The sequence below is a fragment of the Eurosta solidaginis genome, chromosome 4 (genome assembly GCF_040869045.1).
Source record: "Eurosta solidaginis isolate ZX-2024a chromosome 4, ASM4086904v1, whole genome shotgun sequence".
Lineage (NCBI taxonomy): Eukaryota > Metazoa > Arthropoda > Insecta > Diptera > Tephritidae > Eurosta > Eurosta solidaginis.
In genome coordinates, this window is record NC_090322.1 from 188,900,543 (window position 1) to 188,913,393 (window position 12,851).

The 12,851-nt window shown below is 35.2% G+C and overlaps 1 protein-coding gene and 1 long non-coding RNA gene across 9 annotated transcripts in view; one reads left to right on the top strand and one right to left on the bottom strand.

Annotated features, from left to right (window-relative positions):
- Positions 1 to 12,851, top strand: part of LOC137250787 (uncharacterized) — an 865,562-nt gene that overhangs the window by 752,133 nt on the left and 100,578 nt on the right. For all 8 annotated transcript variants that reach the window (XM_067784276.1, XM_067784274.1, XM_067784273.1 and 5 more), the window contains one exon: positions 2,091 to 2,361. The gene's annotated coding sequence lies outside the window, so the exon portion shown is untranslated. The remainder of the gene's footprint in view (positions 1 to 2,090; positions 2,362 to 12,851) is intronic.
- Positions 1 to 12,851, bottom strand: part of LOC137250794 (uncharacterized) — a 195,319-nt gene that overhangs the window by 56,646 nt on the left and 125,822 nt on the right. The window lies entirely within an intron of this gene.

Here is a 12,851-nt window from a genome sequence, read left to right on the forward strand (position 1 = left end):
GCTTGCGAAGGAATAACGTTCAAACAGTGAAGTTTGAGGGCTAAACTCACACCCTGGTTGTAAAAGGCGATCGGTAGGATTCGGGGATTGAACTTATAGAAAAGCGTATGGCTGTATTGGTGCAATTCCGCTTATTTGCAACCTTGTACTAAGGTTCGAATAACTAAACTGTTGAATAAATAATTCCATTATTCAATAATGCAAAATGGCCTTTATTAAAGTACTTCACAATAACACTTATCTTCGCAACTGCTGGCTTGCTTAAATCAAACTGATTGTCGTGCCTCTACTGTTGCTGCCTTTAATACTCTGTGATTTTTCGTTCGCATACTTCTAGGCGCTTCTATTTCTAGAATTTACTAGTTAGTTATCAGCTATAAAATTAATACGTTTATAGCTTCTCATATGCGTGTATATATGTGAGTGATACTTGCACGATTATAATTGCCTACTTTTGGGAGCATCTCAGGTAAGATATATGCATGTGTTTGTGCGTCTCTTCTCCGCTGCGTGTATGTACATAAATGTAGACATAATGATTGATTTATTGATGCGCATGCATGCCACTGCTCAGCATCGGCTTAGAGATGATAGTATCCCTTAATGTTGCTAATATTCGTCACAATATCATACCATATAAGATAAAATTCTTTTTTTATACTCAGCTGAGAAGAGCTCACAGAGTATATTAATTTTGTTCACATAACGGTACCCCGTAACGGCATGAACTAATCGATATAGATATAGACTCCTATATATCAAAATCATCTGGGAAAAAAAATAAATTCATTTAGCAATGTCCGCCCGTCCGTCCGTTTGTCTGTGAACACGTTAACTTGAGTAAATTTAGAGGTAACTTAACCGTCCGATAGATTGTGGCGTCTGGACAGATGAAAAGGCTTTATTTTCGTGAATAACTTTACTCCTACCCACCCGATCATGAAAAGCTTTAGTGACTTTAAGTTTAGAGGCGGTCTTTATAATAATTCAGAAATCGATATTTTTTTATTTTTATTTTATCTTTTTTTTTTGTACCTAAGTTGATTATGTCACATTTTAGCGTTGACGTCTGGCATTTCAAAATTTTCAATAAAAATTCAAACTTATTTCTGGGTAATCACAGTGTGCGACCAGATTTCTTCAAAGTTTAAATATTTGTGGATAGAGTTCAAAGTATCAAATTTCGTCTGGCCAAACGACAACGCTAAGATGTGTTGAATTTATTCACCGCTAATCGGAGGGTTAATGGAATTTGGTATGGAAGTTCTTGGACAATCATCTCAGATCGCTGTGAAAGAAATCGGACTATAACGATGCCCACGTTTTCGATATCGAAAATGTCGAGAAACCGAAAAAGTGCGATAATTCATTGCCAAAGACGGATAAAGCGACGAAACTTGGTAGGTGGGTTGACCCTACGACGCAGAATAGAAAATTATAAAATTTTAGACAATCGGTGTGGCACCAACCGCTTTTAAAATAAGGTAATTGAAAGGTTTTGCAAGCTGTAATTTGGCAGCTGAGTATGTAATGTTCGGCTACAGCCGAACTTAGCCTTCCTTACTTGTTTCTGTACAAGTTAAGTTGAAGTTCAAATTAGATCTTAGGGTCTTAAGTGTTACCAGAAGTTTGCTCAACGGCCAAATCAACAAAACCTTATCAAAAAACTACGTCTTTCGGGCAAACACTGAAAACTTTTTAGGAATATGCTACTTGCTGCTTTTTGGTCTGATAGCTGGACCAATCCTTAAAGTAAGAGTCATATCTTTTTTTCTTCTCCTTCAACTTGCACTTCCTGGATCTTAGTTTCTCATAAAAATGTATATAGTATTAATATTAAAAATATCTTTACAGTTCTTCTATAATTCTAAAGCGAAGAATTTCACTTGCATAGCAGGAAGATTTTCGTGTAAATTTTACACATAAGTTAAAATTTTACTAGTTTTATATTAAAACAAAAAGATTTTCCTTTAAGTGACAAAATTCTAAAATTACTCCAAAGACGAGTGAAAATATTCCACACTTTTGAATAGTACAATAGTTGAAGTGATCTTTATTGACTTGTACTTAATTTTCTGTTTTCTTTTCAGGGTACGGAACATAAATGGCAATCAATGAAAGTATTAACGAAATTGGCTATTCATCTAGATAACACACAAACATTTTACTCAAAAAAAAGAAAAAAAGAAGGAAAAAAAAATCACAAATTTCTGCACCGAGTTTTCCCACGAAAGTCGGCTTAATGTTCCATCAACAGTGACATCGCTACACAATATTATGATCCCACTGTGCTAAGCTATACTTTTAAACAGTATCACAAAAACATTCACCAGATCACTGCTTTATAATTAGTCACTCTAGGTAAGTTAAAATGAGATGAATCTTTCGGAATAAATATTACACCGACTGACAAAGTGGAAAGGTAGTGATATGATTCTGCATTGCAAGCAGGATCGGCTTGTAATAAGCAGCAGATGTTAGGCGATGAGAAATCCTTTTAGCATAAGGTCTCCTGCCCCCACCCCTTTAGTGATTGGTAACGGCGAAAGATGGCACTCCAACTCATGCGCTTCTACATCTACAGTACTAGCATGAGAGGTGTTAAAAGAAAGGTTTGTACGCAAATGGAATCTTGTAATCTCTATGGTGGGTGATGCCAGATGGTGTCCTTTGATTTGTTAATCCGCCAACAATCAGAGTGGAAAAGACGTAGTTTGATGGTTTGATGGTGCGACCGTACTTATGAAAATTTAACTCCTATAACAGTTGTTCGAATTAACACTTTTTGCGTACCATAACTGGGGTTTAGAAAATTCTGGAAATACTTAAAAATTGGCTCAAGTATGGTTGCGAACTGTCTTACTTTGCATCCAATAAACTCTTGATTTGTGTGATCGGAAAGACCGACTCCAAATATTGTATTATTTTAATACACCTTCTACAAGAAAAAATTATTTATTAAACTGCTGTTCCCTGGACGTGTTTTTATGCTAAGTTGAGCAGAGCTCACAGAGTATATTAACTTTGATTGGATAACGGTTGGTTGTACAGGTATAAAGGAATCGAGATAGATATAGACTTCCATATATCAAAATCATCAGTATCGAAAAAAAATTTGATTGAGCCATGTCCGTCCGTCGGTCCGTCCGTCTGTCCGTTAACACGATAACTTGAGTAAATTTTGAGGTATCTTGATGAAATTTGGTATGTAGTTTTCTGAGCACTCATCTCAGATCGCTATTTAAAATGAACGATATCGGACTATAACCACGCCCACTTTTTCGATATCGAAAATTTCGAAAAACCGAAAAAATGCGATAATTCATTGCCAAAGGCGGTTACAGCGATGTGACTTTGTAGATGGGTTAACGTTATGACGCAGAATAGAAAATTAGTAAGATTTTGGACAACGGGCGTGGCACCGCCCACTTTTACAAGAAGGTAATTTAAAAGTTTTGCAAGCTGTAATTTGGCAGTCGTTGAAGATATCATGATGAAATTTCGCAGGAACGTTACTACTATTACTATATATGTGCTAAATAAAAATTAGCAAAATTGGAAGAAGAACACACCCACTTTTTAAAAAAAAAATTTTTTAAATTCAAATTTTAACAAAAAATTTAATATCGTTACTGTATATAAGTAAATTAAGTCAAAATTCAACTCCAGTAATGATATGATGCAACAAAATACAAAAAAAAAAAGAAATGTTCAAAATGGGCGTGGCTCCGCCCATTTTCATTTAGTTTGTCTAGAATACTTTTAATGCCATAAGTCGAACAAAAATTTACCAATCCTTCTCAAATTTGGTAGGGGCATAGATAGCCCACTCCCTCTTAAAATGCTCAGTAACACCTTTCGTTTGATACCCATATCGTACAAACATTCTAGAGTCACCCTTGGTCCACCTTAATGGCGATATCTCGAAAAGGCGTCCACCGATATACCTAAGGCCCACTCCCTTTTAAAATGCTCAGTAACACCTTTCATTTGATACCCATATCGTACAAACAAATTCTAGAGTCAGCCCTGACCCACCCTAATGGCGATATATCGAAAAGGCGTCCACCTATAGACCTAATGCCCACTCCCTCTTAAAATGCTTAGTAACACCTTTCATTTGATTCCCATATCGTACAAACACATTCTAGAGACACCCCTGGTCCACCTTTATGGCGATATCTCAAAACGGCGTCCACCTATGGAACTAAGGATCACTCCTTTTCAAAATACTCATTAACAGCTTTCATTTGATACCCATATCGTACAAACACATTCTAGAGTCACCCCTGGTCCACCTTAATGGCGATATCTCGAAAAGGCGTCCACCGATAGACCTAAGGCCCACTCCCTTTTAAAACGCTCAGTAACACCTTTCATTTGATACCCATATCGTACAAACAAATTCTAGAGTCAGCCCTGGTCCACCTTTATGGCGATATCCCTAAATGGCGTCCATCCATAGAACTATGGCCTACTCTCTCTTAAAATACTCTTTAATACCTTCCATTTGATACACATGTCATACAACTACATTGCAGGGTTACCCTAGGTTCATTTTCCTACATGGTGATTTTCCTTATTTTGTCTCCGTAGCTCTCAACTGAGTATGTAGATAATGTTCGGTTACACCCGAACTTAGCCTTCCTTACTTGTTACTCTAAATCTTTGATAAGATCAATATATCTACTGCTATAATTTATGAAGCATTTTGGTATGTGGAATTTTTTAGATGGGACAGCACAAACCTGTCCATAGTTTGGTAAAGGAGGGGTGCATTTACCTTTTCTAACTTATTTTGGCCTACACAAGCAAAGAGTTGACACATGCTATTGAAGGTAGTGTTATCAAAAGCAATACGTGTTTCCTTATTATGATCTCTTCCTACATGTTAACCTAGAAAAAGAGCTTGTTAATACAATGCCTTTCTTCATATGGCATTAGCCTAATCTGTACACATATATCACGGCATGAATGACACAATGCTGATATGACTAAAGATTTTGGGACTTAAATAGTTATCACTAGCAATACTGCGTAGAAAGCCGACATCAACTAGTGTTTATTAGCTTTAAATGTAAACCAGTGCAATCCAGTCCGCACTGGAAGTCACCCGAGTTTTTTTGACGTCCTACAAACACCACGATATTTTTGGAATATTCCTCACACTAAGTCACCAAGCGCTCCTACATAGTTTTGTAAAATAAGCCATCAGTTTCATTCACATTTCTCTAAGGCAAATTGTTGCAATAAATTTGATTAAAATTCTAAAACAAAAATGCTTTATAATAGCAAAAGTTAGTTTCGATTAGAAACATCAAATAACACAACCTACATTCATCTGTGTTTTCGCATGTCTGTGTGTGCTCGTCTGTAACGTAAAAATTTTAATTAACAAGTAAAAGAGCCAAAATTTGCATTTCATTAACACATTTTGATGGCTTTGAAAGGATTCTTCTTTTTCAAAAAATAGTTAACTTTTCAACTATTTGTTGTTATTATATAAATAGGAGAGTATGCTTTGGCAGATTTCAAAAACGTTCATGGGAAACCAAAAAAGCAAAATGAAAACTGACGGTTATTATTGTTGCCAGTTGACTATATAATGACACACAATAGCATATGGTAAAAAATCATGGAGATGGAAAATTTAGACTGCAAATGGTTTTAAAAAAATGTAAGGCGCGATAACCTCCGAAAAGATCTAAGGCCGAGCTTCTCTTCCAATTTGCGTCGTGCTCCTCTTGATTTTCCCTACAAATTGGCCGGACGGGACCTATATGTTTCTGCCGACTCCAACCGCATCTGCAAGGCATATATGTTTTCACTGAGAGCTTTTCATGGCAGAAATATACCCGGAGCACTTGCCAAACACTGCCGAGGGGCGACCCAGCTTAGAAAAATTGTCTTCTAATTGAAAAACCTTATTTATAAAATTTTGATGTTGCTTTGCCCGCGGTGTAAACCCAGAGCATACGGTGTGGTAGGCGAAGCACGCCACCATCACACCACGGTGGCCGCCGTTTTTTAGTTTTTAATTTTGACTCGGTTTTCGGTTAACGAAACTACTATTCAGGCTATTGGCGGGACGGGACTTACATACCCTATCGGGTTAGGGGCTTAGAATATACCCACGGCAGATATGCCTCTCGTATAGGCGACTAAAATACTCAAATTATTCAATTGGTTGTGTAGTGCAACCCTTTAAAGTGGTTTCCAGCCCAATTTATAGCTTCTTCAACCCAATTTTCAACCTCACTTATCCTTGCCTAATCCTTTTTCTTTGGCATCCGAGGCCATGGCGACCGTAAGTTCCATGGAAATAGGGCGGCATATTAAATCGTTCATATCAAATCGTTCCCGAGATGGTCAAGCTTGTACTTTAGGGTACTTGTTGTCCGAAAATTACCGGATCTATATTCGGAAAAGGACCATCAACATCAACATCGACAACACTCCGTTAAATTTCGGGGAGTATCTTTATCGCCACAGAAACAACAACGGGACCTACATACACCTTTCAAGCCTACTCCAAACAGCCTAAATCATCAGGCGGGCCATCGTCATGACGGACCATCGAGAGGCGGCCCCACTTAGAAAAACTTGTTTCTAATTTAAAAAACTGTTTTCTTAATTTTTGATATTGTTTTACCCGGGACTTGAACACAGGATCTTCGGTGTGGTAGGCGAAGCATGCTACCACCACACCACGGTAGACGCTATATAAAATTTAACTGAATAAAAATCATAGCTTTAAAAATTATATCGTACAAATTATGTACTCTGCAAAGAGTAAACCATGCAACGAAGGCAATTAGTTTACAACAACTTAGGCATTGCGTGGATGAGTGTGGTTGTAACAGTTCAATCAATGCAGCAGTTCGGGTTCGAACCCCATTACCGGGAGAAAATGCAAGGTATAATTGAAACAGCTGTCGCCTTCTTCGTCCTAATGTCACGTTGTTTAAATTTTTCCCATCTAATTAAAAAAATTAAAAATTGCTTCAAAAAATGTTTTCATACACTTAAAAACAATGAGCGAAATTCCCGCTTAGTTACTTCAAATAAAAATTGACTTGCTTTAGATCAAATTTTGGTAACTCAAATCGTTACATTATCTACATATAATAACAATTTACATTGAAGCTGGTTGCGAATTTACCTAAATTGCTATCTAAATACACAAAAAACCTGAACCGCTTTTTTGAGCATTCTTTTCAACCTAAATTGAAATGTCAAGTTTTAAAAATGAACAAAGTTTTTGATTTCTCTTCAATTTTGTTTGTAAATTTTTAATGCATATTCGATGCGCATCTGCACACATACATATATAACCGTGATAATTTTTGCGTTTTTGTAGTGGCAGCAAATTGTCCCATAATGATGGTGGCAGTTGTGAATCAAATCTGTGCAAATTTGTCTGACGTGGTCACTAATTGACCAAAAATGTGTAATCAGTGGCATGCCTTATGTTACCCACATCCTACTCCTCCTTATAAGATGTATCCACGACTCTCGGTGAAAAAGGCTGTATAAGTTGGAGTCCATGCATTTCCATGTTTTGTCTAAGGAATTCCTATCGTGGTTCCCTCATGGCCATGTCTATTCGAAACATATATGTCTGCACATTGCAAATACAATAAAACTTTTTTGTGTTATTTGTATTATTTTTCAGCACAAAAACAATTTAAATTGTGGTGCTTTTTATGAATTCGTCATGCCGGGAACGTGCTAAAAACATGTCACAAACTTTTCCACAGAAGGTGAACACAGGTTCCAATAAGCACCTTATCTTAAAAAAAATGTCTTGAATTTGAATCGTTTGTTCATTTTATAGATCTGTAGATTTTCACGATAATTTGCTTTTATTAAATTATTTTGCTCTATTATGTTCAGCCATGAAGGCTGAAAAGAATTAAACATACCGCCTGACATTACTATTTTCATTCTCCCCGTGATGCAATAAACACGACAGATGAAGTCAATATTACAAAATGTAGTTGCATTTGACAATCTTCGCCTTCATAAATTGAAGTGTTGCTGCAGAATTTATTTTAACCGGCAGGAAAATAACATCTGCGGTCTGCTTTTCTGTTTCCGGGAGGGTTTATTTGGTTTCCCTGAGAGTAAAATGAAAAGCTAAAGTCAACGAGACTGAATGGTTGGATCTTCAGAGTATCAAATTGTCTACCGCTAGGAAATAAAGAAACATACTGTTGACGTCAATATTATGAAGTTGCGGATGAGTATCTGGGCCGCTTTTAATACGAAAACTCGGGATTGACGGCATACGGTCTCAAAACTAAGCAATTATCTATGTACATCAAGTGTTGAGGATGAGGCTCTTTGAGCAGAAAGTGGTGGATGGGTTAAAAATATATAGCGGCAGAGGTTTTACAGCAGCGATGATTCAACGATTTATAGATTTACCTGATGAAAAACAAAATTTTTACTTGACTGAACAGTATTCTAAACAGCTCCCTTTCATTCTTCCGTAAATCTTCCCGCTTTTCCTTTTAGCTTTCCCGCTATTGCCATATCTAAGTCTATCTCTCACTTTTCTTCTTAATTATATCCTTATTCTTAATATTCGTCTTAACAGCTTTTTACTACTTTGTCTCAAGCCATTTCCCGTATTCTTCTTTTACTTTTACTCGCCATCATACTCTTGTTCTCTTTACTCTTCCGACATCTTTTCAACGTCCGCTTTTTTCATTGCCATTTCGTCTATTTTATCTTTATTTTCTGACATGCCTCCGTTTCCAATGAGGAGATTTATCGAGTTCGGCTTTCTCAGCAGATTACATTAATTAGGTAGTAAAAGAGTAGCACAAATAGCACCAAAAATCGTCCCTCCCTCCTACTTTAAAATGCATGACCGGACTACAGGCGCCGTGAAATTTTTGTTGTTGTATTGGGTTCTCCCAAAGATTTTATCACATGTTTTTTTTCTATATTAGAAATTATATTTTCCCCGAGCGGAGATTCGAACTTGAGTTGTTGAATTTGCAGTCCCGCAGTACTACCATTAGACTTACTATTGCTCAACCAACGTTTTTGTATGCCTTGAATATGTTACTTAAAATTTTTGCTTGTCGGTCTGCTTATTAAAGAAATTGTGATTTTGAACTTGAGGTACCTTTAAATGTGCTCTTTTGTTTTTTTTTTTTGTAAACTTTCAAGCCACTTTTAATAAAACAGAGGCGGTTGAAAAATTTCAGCTTAGTATCTTGAACTCCGAAACAAGCCCCTAACTGACGACTTTCTTATCGCAAAAAAGCTATTCTAAATTAAGTCTGGCCCATTTTTGTAAAAATTATTGAGACAATTTTGTCCGAAATGAATTTTGTCCTTTTTTAGAGAAGTTTCAAAAGTTTTTGAATAATTATCTTCAAAAAAATTAATAAAGATTTTTTATGGCAAATTTCATTGAAAAGTTAACTTTGTCCTTGAATAGTTTTTATATTCGACACATCAAATAAGCTTGAAAAAAGTTTAAGTCTTAAACTTGTAGTCTTGAAAATGTATCGTAAATAAAATAATTAAAAAAAATGTTTAACTTAAACGGTTTTATTGAAAACAATACTTACATTAAGTAATAATAATACTAAAAGCTAGAAAATAATATGGTCCTAGGTACTAGTCATCCACCTCATCATCAATCTAGGGCGTTGATCAGACAATTACATAAAGCGCTGTGCGCGTGAAATTTCTAAAAATGTGAGGCGTAGCATAACTTGATTAAGGTTCAGTTGGTCTTACTCATGACTATCAATAGAAATTTGACCCGTCCAACGCTTTTATTCAATTGAATAAATTTCTAAACAACAGACACCCTGTAGTACATACAGATATATGGGACGTTTTTCGCATATGCGAAATATCTATTTTGCGGAATTTTTAATTAAATGAGGAATTTAGATATGCATATCATGTTTTTATATGCAGCCAGTGTGCGATCCCCTCACAAAATGTGCCTACAAATGTGCGTGTGATTATGTGCATAAGTTTCCTAATACCATTAGCAGTTTTTTGAGCAAAATTAATGCGAGGATGGTTAAATCATAAAATTGAGTAAATAAATTTCACAGTCAGATGGAATGGATTTGGATAATTTGAAGGTGTGTAAAATATTAATTACATACACAAAGGTTAATTAGAATTTGCAAAATTTCATGGAAATATTTATTTGGCATAACATTATATAACAATTGTTGTTGTTATATCGGCCTATTGGTTTGTAAGATCGCGGGCTCGAATCGGGCTCAAGGCCTAACAATAATTATTTTTATATTATTGTTATGATAAATTTTTTCTTAATTGAAAAAATTATTAAATTAGAATAGGAGAAAGAAAAAATTTAGACAACTGCCAAAGCTCGTTGCTTAGATCCATTTCGGGAACTGCTAAATTCCTTCATCGGCAACGTTTAGGCGCCGCTGCTACACCATTCAAAAACCGCTGTGATGGCTGAATGGTTATAGCAGTGGCGCCTAAACGTTGCCGATGAAGGAATTTAACAGTTCCCGAAATGGATCTATACAACCAGCTTTGGCAGTTGTCTAAATTTTTTCTTTCTTCTATTCTAATTTAATAATTTTTTCAATTAAGAAAAATTTTATCATAACAATAATAATGATAAAATAATTATTGTTAGGCCTTGAGCTCGATTCGAACCCGCGATATAACATTATATATTTAGTTATTTTTATTAGAAATTATATAGAAAACATGAAAAATGTTTGAAGCTTTCACATAAAATAAAAGTATCATTTTAGCATCCCAGCAAACACAGAAAAGATATTTCTTCAAAGTTAGAGATATTTTAAATTTTTAATTTGGAAGTCACCATCATTCAGAATTTGAGAAATTTTAATTCGCTTGTATTAACCCGTGTTCATGTTTCTCCGCGATTTGCAGTACAATATTAGGTATTAACAATGGACTTAAAGTTTTGAAACTTGTCACATAATGAAGAACTCACTGAAAGTTTAGCAAAAGGTAAAACAAGGAAGTGAAAGTTCGAGCGAAGGCGAACGGTTATATGTATACCCCTCTGTGTGCTTTCACATATATTTTAAGGATACATTTATTACCTTTCGTAAGAGGACATATATAGTAGATTGACCCGATTTTGCATCAGATCTTTTTATATTTTTGATGCTGAATGCTAAAAATCTTTGAATAGGTCTCAGAAGACATTTCCCAGAGTTTGGAGGCGAATGTCGAAAATTTACTCGATGCGAGTGTCCGTTTTTTACGGCTCCATTTTAGAGCGACTCCTTGCAGAGAAAGCGGAGATAGTTTATCATAAAAAATTGGCCCGATAATAGGCTAACTGTATGGTTTTGAGGTCGCTGAACATGATGCCGGTATTACAACTAATATACAACTAATATATCTCGCAAAAATCACGAAAAATTGACAAAAAAATGTACAAACAAAAGAAATTATCACTTTGAATGCTAAAATAAAATTTTTTAAAAATTTCGGTATACCGATATTGTATTGTTTTAATCATTTTTGGAGTTTTCTAGAAAAATAGCGAATGATTAAGCACCTCCAGTGAGTGAGTTTTTCTAGAAAACTCCAAGAATGATTCAAACAATGCAATATCGGAATTATTAACGAACTAAAAGTTTAAAAACTTAGAATTAACCTCAATAGTCCATTCCCAAAGTCATTGACCCGATTACATGTAATATTACTGTTTTTCATTTAAGTATTTTGCTCATATCTTGAAGCGAGTTGAATTAAATTGAGCCCGCTTTTTTGCATCTCAAAGCCCTTCAAATTTCCTACATTATGCAGTATTACATGTTGGAAAAATAATTTCCGCATAATTTCGTATCGTCATAGCGACCCCGAAAACATATGGTGAGCCTATTAGCATATCAATTTTTATCATCAAGTATTAACGGCTTCTCTGCAAGGAAGCTCTAAAATAGAGTCGTAGAAAATGGACACTCGCATCCGGTAAAGTTTTAAGCGTTCAGCAACAAAAATATAAAGATATTATGCAAAATCGGGTCAGTATAGTATACAGGTCCTTTTAATTAAAATAAATTTTTTTGTATAAAAGTGGTCCTTAACCGATTTTTTTAGGGCTATATTTTTGAAAAGCTGCACAGCGAGATCAACCGCCCTTGATTCCCGGCTTGCAAACGCCACTTTTCCAAAATTGTACTTTGCTTGTATTTTTCGCCATAAAGTTGACAAAATCGCCAAAACAAATTTTCCGATAATTGTTAATGCATGATCCGAATTTTTCTGTTTTTTGAAATTTTCGTTATCGGAATTATCAATATATTCTGACTTCAGATTACCTCGTGTGCCAATTTTGGTGAACATATGAGAAAATCCGCCAAATTTAGGTTTTTTGGAGAAAAAATTTTTTTTTTGAAACATGGTATCACGCAAATATCTTTTTGTTAAGAACATTGAGGAGTAAATTGGAGCTATAGTGCATCGCCGTTACTCGTCTTACATAACGCCTCAAAAAGACATAGTCAAAAGATCGAGCAAAATATATATAAATTGAGGTCGCAATGTTAAATATACATTTATTTCAACACTTCTGTTATGACGAAATTTTTTCAAAATATGGAGATATATGCAACTGTTAGTTTTGTAAAATTTTTTTGATACACGAGACCCGGTTTTGTAGATATCGGTAAAAATATAAAACCGAATAACCGCCAAATATTTTTTACTGCAAAGTTTGCAACACATTTATTTTAACACCTTTCCACCGATTCTTTTGAAACTTTAAAAACACATAGATATGGGAACGAAGTATGTTTAGGTAAAAAAGTTTTAATACCGGATATCCGGTTTTGGAGATATTGATA